This window comes from Psammomys obesus, unplaced genomic scaffold, assembly GCF_907164565.1.
Source record: "Psammomys obesus unplaced genomic scaffold, mPsaObe1.curated_primary_1811, whole genome shotgun sequence".
In the NCBI taxonomy this organism is placed as follows: domain Eukaryota; kingdom Metazoa; phylum Chordata; class Mammalia; order Rodentia; family Muridae; genus Psammomys; species Psammomys obesus.
In genome coordinates, this window is record NW_026585698.1 from 6,634,739 (window position 1) to 6,648,543 (window position 13,805).

Sequence of the window (13,805 nt, forward strand, 5' to 3'; positions counted from 1 at the left end):
CGCCCGTCCGCCCCCGCCCGCGGCCCCGCGGCCCCGCCGGCCCCGCCCCTGCGCTCCGCTGATAGGCGGCGGCTCCGGGACCCCGGCGGGTGCTGTGCTCCGCCGACCTGCGCGGGCCACCTCGCTTCCCCGGGACGGGGGACGCCGGGCGGGCGGTGAGAACGCGTGGGAGCCGGGGCCGGGGCGGGGGCCGGGGGCGGCCGGGGTTGGGAAGGGGCCGGCTAGGTGCGGCTCCGGTGCTCACGGAGGCCCGGCGGCCAGGGCCTAGCCCAGGCCCGGGTTGATACCGCGAGGCTCGTGGTGCAATGCGGGGCCAAGGGGGGAGCGCTGGGGGTCATGTTTGGAGTGATGAGCCTGCGGGGGTGGCGAGGCCGAGCTGGCCCCCCGGGACACCTTTTCCGCCAGCATCAGCCAACTCTTGTATTGCCTGCCACACAGCCAGAGTAAAACGTGGACCCAGGTTTTCCGACCCGTGGTGCTGTTTACAAGTGTCCTCCTTTCTCTCTCTCTCTCTTTTTTTTCCCTCCAGGGGTGGGGGAGGGGTAGATTACTGCGTACAGTGCCCGGAATTTTAAAACTTGGGGTGACAAGTACCAAATTAGGAAAATGTCTTTTAAGTTACTGTAGGTGTTTTTTTTCCTCTTGGTGTCTCGGTGGTAGCAGTAGTAAAAGTTCTAAGATAGGAGGAATAATCTCTGTAATGTGGGCTTGGAGCCTTTAATTAAAGTACTAGAAAATATGATGGCTCATTCTGTGACATGCTGTAATTTAATCTTTTTGTTCCCCAGTTTCCCCGTAATAAAAAAAAGGCTAATAATACTCTAGCTTACCTCCTGCTTTTCAAGGGTGATGTAAGGTATTGCTAATTAATGTGTTTAGGAAGGGCTCGGATTTGCCTGGAATGGTATCAAGGGACGGGGATAGGTTATCACGAGCTGCTTCTAGTTCAGGAGGTCTATAAATTAAGAAGAATTTTGTTTATTAAAGGAGCAGGCGAGGCATGGTGGTGAAGGCCTTGTGATCCTAGCACCCTGGAGGCTGAGGCCTGCCTGATTTCCACCCCCAGAACCAGGAAGAAAAGCACTCAAGACTCTTTTCTGCTCTGAGGTTCTTTTTGCTTGTTCATGTGAAGAAAATGTGTTTTTACCTCAGGGGCTGCAATGATAATTTGTGTGTGTGTGTGTGTGTGTGTTTTTAAGTTTGGCCATTATTCAGTGTTACCAGGCAGTTCATGTCTGCCATCTAAGCACCCGTTTTCTGGCACAGTCAGTGTCCTTCATATCCTTCCATGGGCAGAGATCCTATAATGTCTTCATAGCCTTCCTTTGTATGCTTTATTCTCCATTCCACCGTTCTGACCTTTTGATATTTTTTTTTTTTTTTTTCTGGACACTCTTAACTTATCCCTTAAATTTTCTAGACTCCTCACCCTTAGGTTACATTTCTTCCGCACTGATGCTGCAGGACACAGCCCTCTTGTTCCTATTTCAAAAAGCCATGGGTTGTAAACCACCTACCCTGTGCTGCTACAGTGTTGTTGAGTCATCCTGACACTCCAGACAGCCCTGTAGTGTTGATTCTCTTTGGTACCATGGAAACGGAGGTTTAGAGAACTTAACTCATTAGCCAGTGATCACATAGTTCATAGGTAACAGATCCGAACTCCAGTACTGTGATTCATACCTGAATTGGGTGGGAGCTAGTTGGTCCAGGGGGTTTGCTCTTTAGGGGAGAATTAGCACTCTTACTAGTATTATTATTTTGTTAGTGGTTGTAATTGGTATTCACCACAAACATGTGATGGAAGGGGGCAGGGATGCTATACTTTTTGCTGTGTGTGGGATATCTTGAATAGAGAATGTCCCTGTGTCCTTCATGGCTTAGTAATACCATGCTTGACAGTCTTGTAATATTTTTAATTATCTGAGCTTGAAATTTCCACTTTATAAAGTCATATTTGTAACCAAGAATGAGGTTTCTTGTATTTCTTTCTGCATGTTCCTGTTGTCACAATTAAAGGAAGATTTGTTCTGTTAACAGCTTGATGAGAAATTGCTTATAGTTTTGGGGCATTGCATCATAAACAGGTTTGCAATGCAGTGATGTCCAGTTACTAATCATTTTGTCCCAGCATTCATATGTTGACATCCTTTTTTATAGTGTAGTTTTCATTTCCTCTTTCCTTTTACTTAATTTAGGATAAATGGGGTTGTTTGGAATTCTGTACAAAGATAGTTACTCATTTCATTTCAGAGTGGTAGATTGGAAATTGGAAAGTGTTTTCCAGAAGGGCCACATGGAAGCTGAGAACTATTGGCCTAAATAAGAGTCAGTTTCTCCTAGGAGGAGCCTCCTGTGGAAAGTGCCTGGCTTTTAGAGGTGGCTGCTTGCTGTTTCTGTTATTGGACCTCAGATACTTGAGATCCGATAATTGATGGCCATTAGATACATGCCTCACTGTGTAAGAGGAGGCTTTGGTACTATGAGAAAAGGAAATACAGTATCTTCTGCTCAGCTGTGTGTTTGTGTGTGTGTGTGTATGTAGGTGCCTGTGCCCCTGCTTGTACCAAAAGAAGGTCAGAGGGTGTTGGCATTTTCTGTTGCCCTCTCTCTGTCTTAGTCATTTGAGGCAGGTTGCTCTGAACTTGGAGAAGCTCACGTTTTCAGCTAGGCTGGTACCGTGCAAACCCCACTGATCCTTCTGTCTCTGCCCCTCACCGCACATGGGTAACCAAGCCCTGCTTATTGAGGGGAACGGTGTTGGGGGTATGTGTGAGGGTGCTGGGGCCAGAACTATGGTCTTCATAGTTGAGCAGCAGGCCTTCTCTCTAGCTCCGAGTAGCTTTTATAATGTTGTCTTTCTTGGCATGCTTGCCATCCTTCCATATAGAAGCTAGGAAAAAAACATTGAAGCTTCTGGTTTTCATTTTGTTTTGTTTCTTAACATTTCATCTCTTTGTATGTTGTGTTAGAGTGCTTCCTTCCTTGTGTTAATGCAAGGACGCTTTTCCTCTGTGGATATTGAGTTCAGTCTTGGTGGGAGGCAGTGTAAGTAGGACAGAGGACGTTTTCTCAGGAGACCTATTTCTCTTACCAGTAATGAGATGAATGGTGAATCACTGTGTGTTTTGTTTTGAATGAATATGTTAATCACTAGTGATCAAATGTAAAGGGCTTTAAGACTCATTTAAAATCCTTGCTTTCACTACCACATCTTCACTTGGTGTCCTGGGAGATAGTGGAATGTACATCTTTTGCATGTTAAAGGAGAAGGAGTTCACTTATTAGCAAATCAACAGAGAGTAGGAAAGTACCTGGGGAAGAGAGAAAGAGAGAGAGAGGGAGAAGAATCGAGCTCACAAGTGCGCGCAGAATTACAGGGTACAGAGATAGTACCTAGTCATGTAATTATTAATGAACATGCTAATAAGACTGAATACTAGGTCATCTTCTCATTTCTAAAAGGAAAGTGTTTTTAAATAATTGAAAATATTTTCATTTGTAAAAAAGGATAAAATTACTAAATTACCTTAACAGTAACTTAGGGAACAGTGGTTGGGAGAAATTGAATTGGAAGAAGCAACCTGATCTTTTTGTAGCTCCTACAGAGGAACACCAGCCTGCCTATTTTTTTTAGCCAGCCTCCTTTGAGTGTTCTGGTTGCAGCACAGGTAGAGTTGGCATCCTGCTTGGGGACTGAGTCATAAAGAGGTGATGCTGAAAGTAAGCTAAGATTGCACTAGACAGATAGATTGGGAATAAGTGGTCAGTAGAGGTATTGATGGGACACGCTGAGGAGAGCTCATCATGGGAAAGCAAAATGTCTTTATTGGCTAGCTCTTGGAAGCTCACCCAGAAGTTGGCTTTATTTCAAGCCTTTACGTTTAGGAAGTAGCCTCCCCTGAAGCCTGGATTTCCCGTCTTCCTGTTATGATATTCTGTTAAGTGGCAGAGATACGTGTTACATACTTGAGGTATTTTCAACCCTCATTTAAAACAGAATAGACTGAATCATAGTTCCTTATTTTAACATATAGACTTGTGGAGTTTTTAATCTAATTTTCAGAAAGCTAGAATATTTGATAATTCTGTCTTATGAGTGCTTACCACCCAAACAGAAAAATTTAAAAGTATTGATGTTGTGTTGTAATTTGAAACACACAAGGTAAAATTGAAAAGGGAAATGGTGAAATTCTTGTCCTTTGTTGCATTTCAGTCATCTGGTTCCCTTCAGAAAATCTAATTTTATTGAAGTTCTACCAAATACCTAAGGAACAAATTATATAAGTGCCTTCTCTTTGAGAAGATACGTACGGAGATGCTTTTGTTACATTTGCCTTAAAAAAAAAAAAAAAAAACAAAAACAGATTTCTTATGTCCTGAAATCCCCCCCCCCCTTCTTGCCCAAAAGCTTGAGGGCCATTTTTAGGTATAAAGTGGTTTAGTGGACAACTACTTGTCAGATAAACTTAAGGAAAACAAGAGACCACCATTTCATGAGCAGAGATGCAAAAATCTTTACCAAGATCCTACTAACTACCAGACAAATCCAGCAAGGAATGAAAAGTGTACACTATCATAACAAATTACCTTGGACTTGTCAAGTGCTTTTCTTACCTGTTTAGTTATGACCACACTGTTTCTCTTCAGATTACTTTAAGTGATTTTCTAGTGCCAACTCAGCCTCCTACACCCAGGATGACCCACTTCTGTTATGGTGTACACTTTTCTTTGCCTGTTGGTGGAGAACGTCAACAAAACTGTAGATGATCATAGTTCATGGTAGAGCTGGGTGCTTTGTTGCTAGGGGAAGGAGCAAGACAGGGAGGGATGCCCCCATCAACATTGCTTTCCAGCAATGGTTACAAAATAGGTCAGAGATATTGAGACACCTTGCGAAGGAGGAAATACCTATGACAAATAAGCATGTGAATGGCACTCCACCCCACCTGTCAGAGTTGGGGATACATTCTACACCTATGAGGGTGGCTAAATCCAGAGTGCTGGGCCACAGTGCAGGCCAGGGTGCAGCGCTCTAGGGAAGCAGTCCGCTGATGATGTGTGCACAAATGTCAGGGCCACATTGAAAGACCTTTTCTCCCTGTCGAATGTGCTCTTAACTGTTTGGCCCAATGATCATGGTACCCTCCACTGGTGAAACCTGCATGTGTTTATAGCAGTTTTATTCACAATTGTGAACTCACATGTGACCAAACTGTCTGTTGGTAGGTGGTCTAGATAAATTATAGTAAGCTTAGACAGTGCTGGAAGAAAGGAAACAGTCCAGTCCAGGAAACCTCACCCTGCATTCTTAGGAAAGAAACACTTCCTGAAAAGTCTGTGTACTATAGGGCTTCAGTCACATGACCTGAAAAGGCAGAACCACGCACAGCAAAAAGATAAGTGGTGCTCATGGTTGTGGGGTGGGTGAGGGCTGAACAGACAGCAGATTTGAAACAATGAAACTTTCCTGCTCTTGTCCTGCAGTGACTCATAGGAGTCATGATATATGTGTTAAAGTCTGTAGGTTGTACAAGATGAATAAGGATCTGTTTGTAAGCTGTGGAGTGTGAATTAAATTAAACAATGCCTGTATGGGGCCATGGATGACATCAAGGCACCACTATTGGCCATGTTGGTGTTTCTTTTTTTTCCTCCCTCCAGATTTTTGTTGCCTCAGAGTTTCTCACAGCTCAGACTCAAGGTTTCTTCTTAAATCCGAGTCTTGAAAGAAGTTGTTTCTCATTCATATGTCTCACTTTTTCCCTGTATGTCACCCAAATTAATCGTAGTAAATTGTGGCTAAGAGGTTGTTTGGGCTGGTGAGGTGGCCCTGCAGGTGGAGAGGCTTGCCCCCAATACTGGCAGCCTGAGTTTGATCTGCAGCACACACAAGGGAGAGGGAGAGACCCAGCTCTTACAAGGGGGTCCTCGGATGCTCACAGGCATGCCGTGGAGTGAACCGATACACAGGGTGGTTCTACATGCCAATGGTGGTGGTAACAGCAGGGAAGGTGAGTGAGGGCATGAAGGATCACTGCATGAGCTCACATGTTAAGAAATTTTGTCGGCTCATGAGATTCTGTTTTTGTAAAGACGGGGTCTCACTCTATATCTGGCTGGCCTGGAACTCAGATGGAGTTGGCCTCTCACACACAGGGATCTTCCTGTCTTCTATCTCCTGAATGCTGGGATTAAAGACTGAACCATTGTACCCAGCTCTGTCGTGATTATTAAGGGAACCAGATATGAAGTTCTTTAGTGGATGGTCTGCCCCCAAATGACTGTATTGCCGAGAGCGTGTCAGTACTCACGAGTGGTCTGTGGAGAATGCAAAGATGAATTTAAATATCTCAGAAGACAGCTTGCACGTGTTTTTACATTGCCATGGACACCAGGCCTTCGATTGTGAATTCCTCTCTTGAGGCATGATCTGGGTCTGTTGTTTCAGATCATGCATCTCCAACTCGTAGTCTTTTTCTTTGCATTTTGAAAGCTGACTATTTGTTGTATCTCAAATGTATGTGTAAAGGGCTTCTACTTAAATCCACTGTGGTGGGTGCTGCTTGAATCCATTCTGTGCTCATTCCAGGTCAACCATCCCATCATCTCTAGTTATGGTTCAGAAATGATTAATGCAGATTATAATTAGAGTGTAATTAGTTATGTTAAGGGATCATTGTGGTTACTATAGACTTTTAAGTTTGTGAACTTCTGTTAATAAGCTCTCAGACTCACAAAGCCAAGACTTTGAAAAGGTTAGGACATCAGTTCTATTGATCCTCGAGTTTCCATCCTTCCTATCCCGAGATTTTGTTTTCACCCTCTCAGTTTCCCATTCTGAGAATCACTTGAGAAGCTCTTGATCTTCCTCACACCCCTCCAGATACCCTATATGCCTCTCTGTTTTTTTTTTTCTTTTAACCTAATAGTGGGTTTTTGAGACTTTATTTTTACTTAATTTTCTCTACTGTGTAATACTGTCACTGTTTGAGTATATGTCAGCGTATTTGTCATTCCCCTCACTGTTTTTGATGTTTGGAATGTTTGGTTTTGTTTTGCCTCAGCTACATACGTGAATGTTTATGGTATGTGGCAAGTAGTATATCATATTCTAAATAAATTATCGGGGAATAGCCTGGTAGTAGAGTCCACAGTGAGCATATGTAAGACCACATCTTAACTCCCAGAACCCCAAACATACAAGAATAAAAATAAACTGTCGACACTCTGAATGGTTGCCATCTGTGTTCCGCCAGCTGTCACTGTGACAGAATACTTGAAAAGTCACCTCAAATGGAGGTTCAGAGGTCTCATCCACGTTCACTTGGCTAGTTTTTTTTTTTTTTTTTTTTTTCTGTGCCTGCCTGAGGCAGAGCTCCCCAGAGGCAGCGCTTCCCTACTTCTTGGGAGGAGGGGAAGAGGTAGGCCAGGGCAACAGTATCCTTCAAAGCCATGTCCCCCTGCTCCCCAATTTTTACCTCCTCCCATTAGTGCCAACAGCTGGAGACCAGGCTCCAGCATCTGAGCCTTGCACGAACATTTCGGATCCAAACACAACACCACCCATTCCAGCAGATGCTAAGCTTTTTGTCAGCAGGGTGTGCCTTACACAACCCAACACCAGAGTGCCAGCCTCGCTTCAGTTTCTTGTTCTGTAGATGAAAGTTAAAAGCCTTTGTTAGCTGTGTAATACTCTTCCGGTCTTTACAAGAAGCTCTTTTCAGAGGGCTACAGAAAAAAAGAATGAAATCAGAAAGTCCAATAGAAATGGAGAAAACCAGTTATGCTTTGAGAGATTAAGGAGAAATGTATTCTGTTGTAGATGTGGACTTGGGGATGATGCCCCACCTGAGGATCAGCGTGCCGAAAGGCTTCCCTGGGAAAGGAAAGCTCTGGGCTAGTCACCTACTTTCTGGCTTAGCCTGGAGGGCTGGGCTTATGATTCCCAGTTCTAATTTATCCTCAGCATCCATTAAAGGCGGTACCTCAGACTGTTTGCCTTTAGGGTATTATTTATACATTGCTAAGAGAATTAACCATGGAAATGCATGGAATCCCTTTGTAAGTGGTGTGCCATTATGGAGATGTGAGATGTTTTGAGATTAGTAATAGTTCATCAGACATATTCCAGACAGCTTTTGTGGTGGAGCGACCATGGAATCTGGGAGATGCATACTTTCACTGTAGAGAAAAGAACATATGTGCAGCCAGTGACAACTGCCAGGATCATGTGCCACATATACTGATTTGAGGAAATTAAGAAGGAAGGGGGAAATTGTTCTTTTTGAAGAAATAAACCTCAGCTGCTTCAGAAAGGTGATCCATCGGCAGGTTCTCCCGCAGGTAAATAGCACTAAAAGCATGGCACAGAAAGGCTAGCTGTAGTTAGTTGGTTCTGTAGCAAACACAAGTCGACTAGTCCAGTTCACATTGTCAAATTGCTCAGGTCAGGCTCAGTGTTTAGATGCTCTCTTCACCTTTTCAGGTTCCAGTTGCAAGTTCCAGGTTCAGCATTATGTGCCCCTTCTCCTTTCTCTTTTTACTCCTCTCAGTCCCCGCCTGTCTTGGGGATTGAGCCCAGGGTCTGTGCCTGCCATTGTAGCTTGTGTAGCACTGAGCCATGTCCCAGCCTGTATCAGGTTTTTCCAGTGCGTATTAATTTGCTCCAGCAGCTCAGAATCCCAGTAAGTGTTCTGTTTAACGGTTGATGTTAAGTGTAGATGACAGGTGTAAAGTAAGGTATGGGAAGGGGCACCAGCTTTGAGGCCCTTCTGGGTTGGGCCAGCTGAGGTGTATCGAGTATTGGAGACTTCCTTGCATAGTCATGTTTCAAGTGTAGACAGCCATGTCAAGCTGTGCTCAGACAGAGCTGGTTCTCTGGGAGTAGAATGGGGGAGGACCTGATCCAGAGACTGTTTTAACATTTTTGGCTCTCTGTGCAATAGTTCTTAGAAGGGGATGGGTAGAGCCTCTGTTGAGAGGAAGGTAGTACAGGCCACTGTTGGATTTTATGAGCAGCTGAAGGCAGAGAGGGGAGGTAAATACTAGAGTTTCCGTGGCCTGCCTTGGGGCTAGAAATCATGACGGAAAAAGCAAAATTATGTCTCACGATGTGGCATCATTTCTGTTCTGTGTCATTAAGTTTTACCTTTCTGAATCAGTGTGCCTTCTCATCCACCACCTCCCAGCTGCCCGGCACAGCAAGCAGCGTGGGATTTCTGAAACACAGGTGACAAGACATTGCTGCTTACCCCGTCCCATCCAGGTGGCTTCCTCGGGCCTTGTGTTAGATTCTTTTTTTTTTTTTTTTTTTTTTGTTTGTTTGTTTTTCTTTTTTTTTTTTTTATTTTATTTTTCTTTTTAGTTACATTTTGTTAACTCTGTGTCCCAGCTGTATCCCGCTCCCTCATTCCCTCCCCAACCCCACACTCCCTCCCTGGTCTCCTCCCTGCCCCTTTCCAAGTCCCCTTATAGGGGAGGACCTCCTCCCCTTTCATCTGACCCTGTTTTATCAGGTATCTTCAGGGCTGGCTGCAAAGTCCTCCTCTGTGGCCTAACAGACTGCTCCTCCCCTGGGGTGGGGGTCAAACAGCCTGCCCTTGAGATCCTATTAGAAATAGTCCGTGTTCCCCTTACTTTGGAAAACTACTTGGTTACTGAGCTACCACAGGCCACATCCGAGCAGAAGTTCTAGGTTATATCCATAGATGGTCCTTGGTTGAGTGTCAGTCTCAGAAAAGACCCTGTGCCCAAATATATTTGGTCCTTGTGGAGCTCCTATCCTTTCCATATCATACTAACTTCCCTTCTTTCATATGATTCCCTGCACTCTGCCGAGGGTTTGGTTATGAGTCTTAGTGTCTGCTTTGAAACACTGCTAGGTAGAGTCTTTCAGATGCCTTTTGTGATAGACTCCTGTCATAAGTTCAATGCACATCCCATTTGTCTTTCTAAATGAGGATTAATCACCTTCGCCTGTGTCCACTTTCTTGATTATCTTCTTTAGGTGTGTAGATTTCATTATGTTTATCATGTCTTGTAGGTCTATATAAGCGAGTATATACCAAGTTTGTCTTTCTCCTTCTGGGATACTTCACTCAGAATGAAAAAATATGGAACGCTTCACGAATTTGCGTGTCATCCTTGCGCAGGGGCCATGCTAATCTTCTCTGTATCGTTCCAATTTTAGTATATGTGCTGCCGAAGCGAGCACCTTGTGTTAGATTCTATCTTGGCCCGCAGAGCCCTGTCTGTGTGCGCTGATCTTTAATGTTTCCAAAATTGATGTGTTACTATCTCTCTGCCCCTTTCCTGTTCCTGTAAACATGATGTTCCTGCTTCCTTCCCTGGGGGCCTTTGCAGTTCCCTGTTTCAGGATGAGCACCTGGCAAGTTCAGCTGGAGACTCAAACTACCTTCTTAGTGTGGTCCAGATTCCAAGGTCCCTCTGTCATCTATTACCCAACCTCACCTAGCCTCCCTTGGATTCTCTTACTCCATAGTACTTATCTTTGCTCATGTCTGTTCTTCCTCCAATTAGGCTGTAAATTGTTAGTGTAGGAATGTTGCCTGGCCTGTTTCAGTGTTTTGGTCCCAGTTCAACCTTAGGATTTTGAGTGGCTTTTTCTACCTGAGAAGGCTCAGAAGCAGGCTGTATATGATTCCATAGCTTTTGCCCTCAGGCTGCAATTTATCAAATCAACCCAAAAGTGCAGGGGAGAAATGAAATCAGCCTTCTTGGAATGAGCAGTCTAATGTCTTGGCAGAACGTAGTTTGTAGCAGTTCAGGGAGGCATGCTAGGGAAACAGGATGTACGTAGCATGTGGACACCTCTTTAAATCAACTTAAAAATGATCTGGATTTCAGAGAAGGCTCTGCTGGAGACTTCAGTACTTCCAGGAGAAGTTGGGAAGGTTGGAGGAGTGTAGCTCAGCAGCTTGATTGTTAGGGGGCAGATTAATTAACAGATAGTCAGAGAATTAGACTAAAAATGGGAGGAGCTGAACAAATCAATGCAGGAAAGAGCTGCTGGGGTTTGTAACAAAGAATAAACACTGGTCACCTTTCGCTGCCTTTATTGAACTCATCTGGATTCGAGTCACTGAGAGTTAAGTTGCTTAGGTCCTCCAGACACTGGAAAGCAGCTGGGGCATTGGAGCGTGAGATGTGGAGGGCAGCAGAGGGTTTGGACAGGGATTGAAGGCTGGGTGAAGACGTTTCTGTTAGAGCAGTGGTTGGCAGTACTCTTCTGATAGATCGTTGTAGATCACTGAGGTCATTGGTCCACTGTCTTCCAGACTTCACAGAGAACGTCTCCTAATTGTTTTCCCACTCTCAGCCCTGCATTACAAACATGCCTTATTGTCAAAGACCTTTAATTATTAATGATTTCCCTTTTTTTAAACCAAAGATTGAAATTAGAGTACAGTTCGCTGTCTATACTGAATTGACCTAAGTTGAACTAAAAGCCCCAACCGTGAACAGAGCCTCATTCTGGTTGTGGCCTTAGGACAGCTAAATGGCTGTTATCTCATGTGGGTTTCTGAAGGATTAGGGGTGGCTGGGAACTGTTGGAACTTGGCCACTGGAGGAAGGCCCACACTCATTTCTCAGGCTCTGTGTTCTCAGATTGCCATCGTTTAGAAGCTGGGTTTGTATGCTTAGCTCTTCAGACCCCGTTCCATTTGCAAAATGCATGGAGTGGCACTACTTCACTGAGTAATTTTGAGTTCTCTTTAGATAATAATGCCTTTTAGCTCTTGGCGTGTTGCCTAATACATAATCCATGTGTAGTTATGATTGTCTTGTTCTCTGGATTATCTTAAAGAATTTGGACTTGAACCTTGATTTTAAAATTATTAAATTTATTACAGTCCGTAGGATAAAAGTCAAGGCCTTGCATATGCTCATTAAGAGCTCAGTCGAGGTAAGATGGGAAGACTGGGGAAAATAAGGGGTGGGAAGGGAAACGAAAGGGGTTCGAAGTTTCTCCAGCTGAGAATTCTAGTGCACTGATCAGCATTTGCTGTGGAGGTTGCCTATAAGAGACTTATTTCATGACATTGCAAGTAAGGATGTTAAAATAGCCACAAGCTGTGCTTAAGGCCCAAGCATTTATGACCTTTTCTCCTTTACTAGCTGTAAACTGACGGCTAGGAATTAACTCCATTTACAGTAAGGGCATCTTGTGCAGTACTTGTGACCCTGGCTTTGCCCTGTCAGGCTGTATTCTTATCCACAGCTCTGTCTTATGATCTCGTTGCCCACAAAGGGCGGAATGTTTATTTTCTTTCCTTTATTTCTATTTATTTTTGGTTTATCTTGAAATCTGCCTGCCTCTGCCTTCCAAGTGCTGGGATTAAAGGTGTGCGCCAACCATCACCTGGATGTGAAGGTAACAGCTCTTTGGATGTAACTTGAGAGCCACCAAATCATATAGATGGCTACTATTAAGTCTTTTAAATGAGACTCACTCATAGCCACCCTTGTCTGTGATTGAGTTTTCTCCATGCTCCTTTCTATTAACTTTTATACTTAAATCAGTATTAAATTCTCTTTCTGAGAAACATCTGCTTCACTGAAATTTTGCATCCTGAAATTCTTTTCTTTGAAGTCAAGAATCCCATCTTCACCTGAGAAGTCTCTGAAAGCAACACCTCAGGCCACTGTAGCTCATGGTAGCCTGTGATAGCTGATGGTAGCCTGTGGTGTCATGGATCTTCTTCTCCAGCCACTGACACTACCAGTGAGCTGCACATCTGGCCTAGACTTTGATGTTTTTACTTCCAAAATTTGCTTCTCTTTCCTTGAACTCAAAAGAAAAAAAAAAGCTAGTTTAGCAAAGACTGTTTTAAATTGGCAGTGGTGGGTGGAGGGAGCGCTGAAGGGAGAGCTGAAGGGAGAGCTGAAGGGTTGGCAGGTTGTGAAGGCTTACATCCTGTATTAAAAGCAGCCGCTGTACTTTCACTGCGCATAGGGTGATGGGAACAGGCTTCCTTCAGCAGTCAGTGCGTTACTGATGTGCAGTAATGAGCTGCTGGTGTTTTAGGAGGTGGTACCTCACATGGGTGTAAGGAGTTGGAGGGGCTGAAATTTGCACTCTGGTAAATTCTCCACAGTGGTTCTGACCTCAAGTGTCTTTATGCAGTCAACATCCTTACGACACATTTCACAATTCATGTCTATCCCTGTGAGTGTATGTAAATGATCAACGTGTGTTTCCTTGGGAGACACTGGCATGTTATTTCAACACAGGAAGTAAACCATTTCCCCTGGAAGGTATAGATAGGTCAGCACTGTTTTCGAACGTTATTTCATTTCCTTCTGTTTACTTTGTGTGCCCACATGCCTAATCCTAAGTCCTCCTGTCTTCTCACCATTTGGGTCCCAGAATCAAAGCCTGATTGTCAGGCTTGGTGCTAAATGCCCTTACCCTCTAAACCATCATTTGGCCTCCTATTTAATTTTAGAAAGAAGACAAACTTGGCCTGGTAAGATATCTCCATGTGTAAGTGTTCGCTGTTTTCCAAGATGGTTAATGGCCGAGATGTATGCATCAGGTGCTAGCGGTAAGGCTAGTGTGCCACTGCACCCTTCCCCTTTCGGTGAGTACGAGGATGGCCTATTTAAACTCCAGTGCATTGGAGTTTAGGGCTCACGGTGGCTCACAGCCAGAAATAGAAAGCCCTTCACCTTGATGAGCCTTCTCTTTAGCAACCTCCTTCCCCTGGGCCAAAAGGTTTTCCTCGGTCCCAGGCAGAATTGAAAGTTTCTTTCTGGAGTCTAGAGTGGCTTTCCAGCCA

General features: G+C 44.3%; 1 protein-coding gene and 1 non-coding gene across 2 annotated transcripts in view; one reads left to right on the top strand and one right to left on the bottom strand.

Annotated features, from left to right (window-relative positions):
- Jmjd1c (jumonji domain containing 1C) overlaps positions 1 to 13,805 on the top strand; it is a 157,474-nt gene that overhangs the window by 974 nt on the left and 142,695 nt on the right. The window lies entirely within an intron of this gene.
- On the bottom strand, positions 10,110 to 10,216 carry LOC129670494 (U6 spliceosomal RNA). Its single transcript, XR_008719221.1, has one exon. It is a non-coding gene; the product is annotated as a U6 spliceosomal RNA (small nuclear RNA).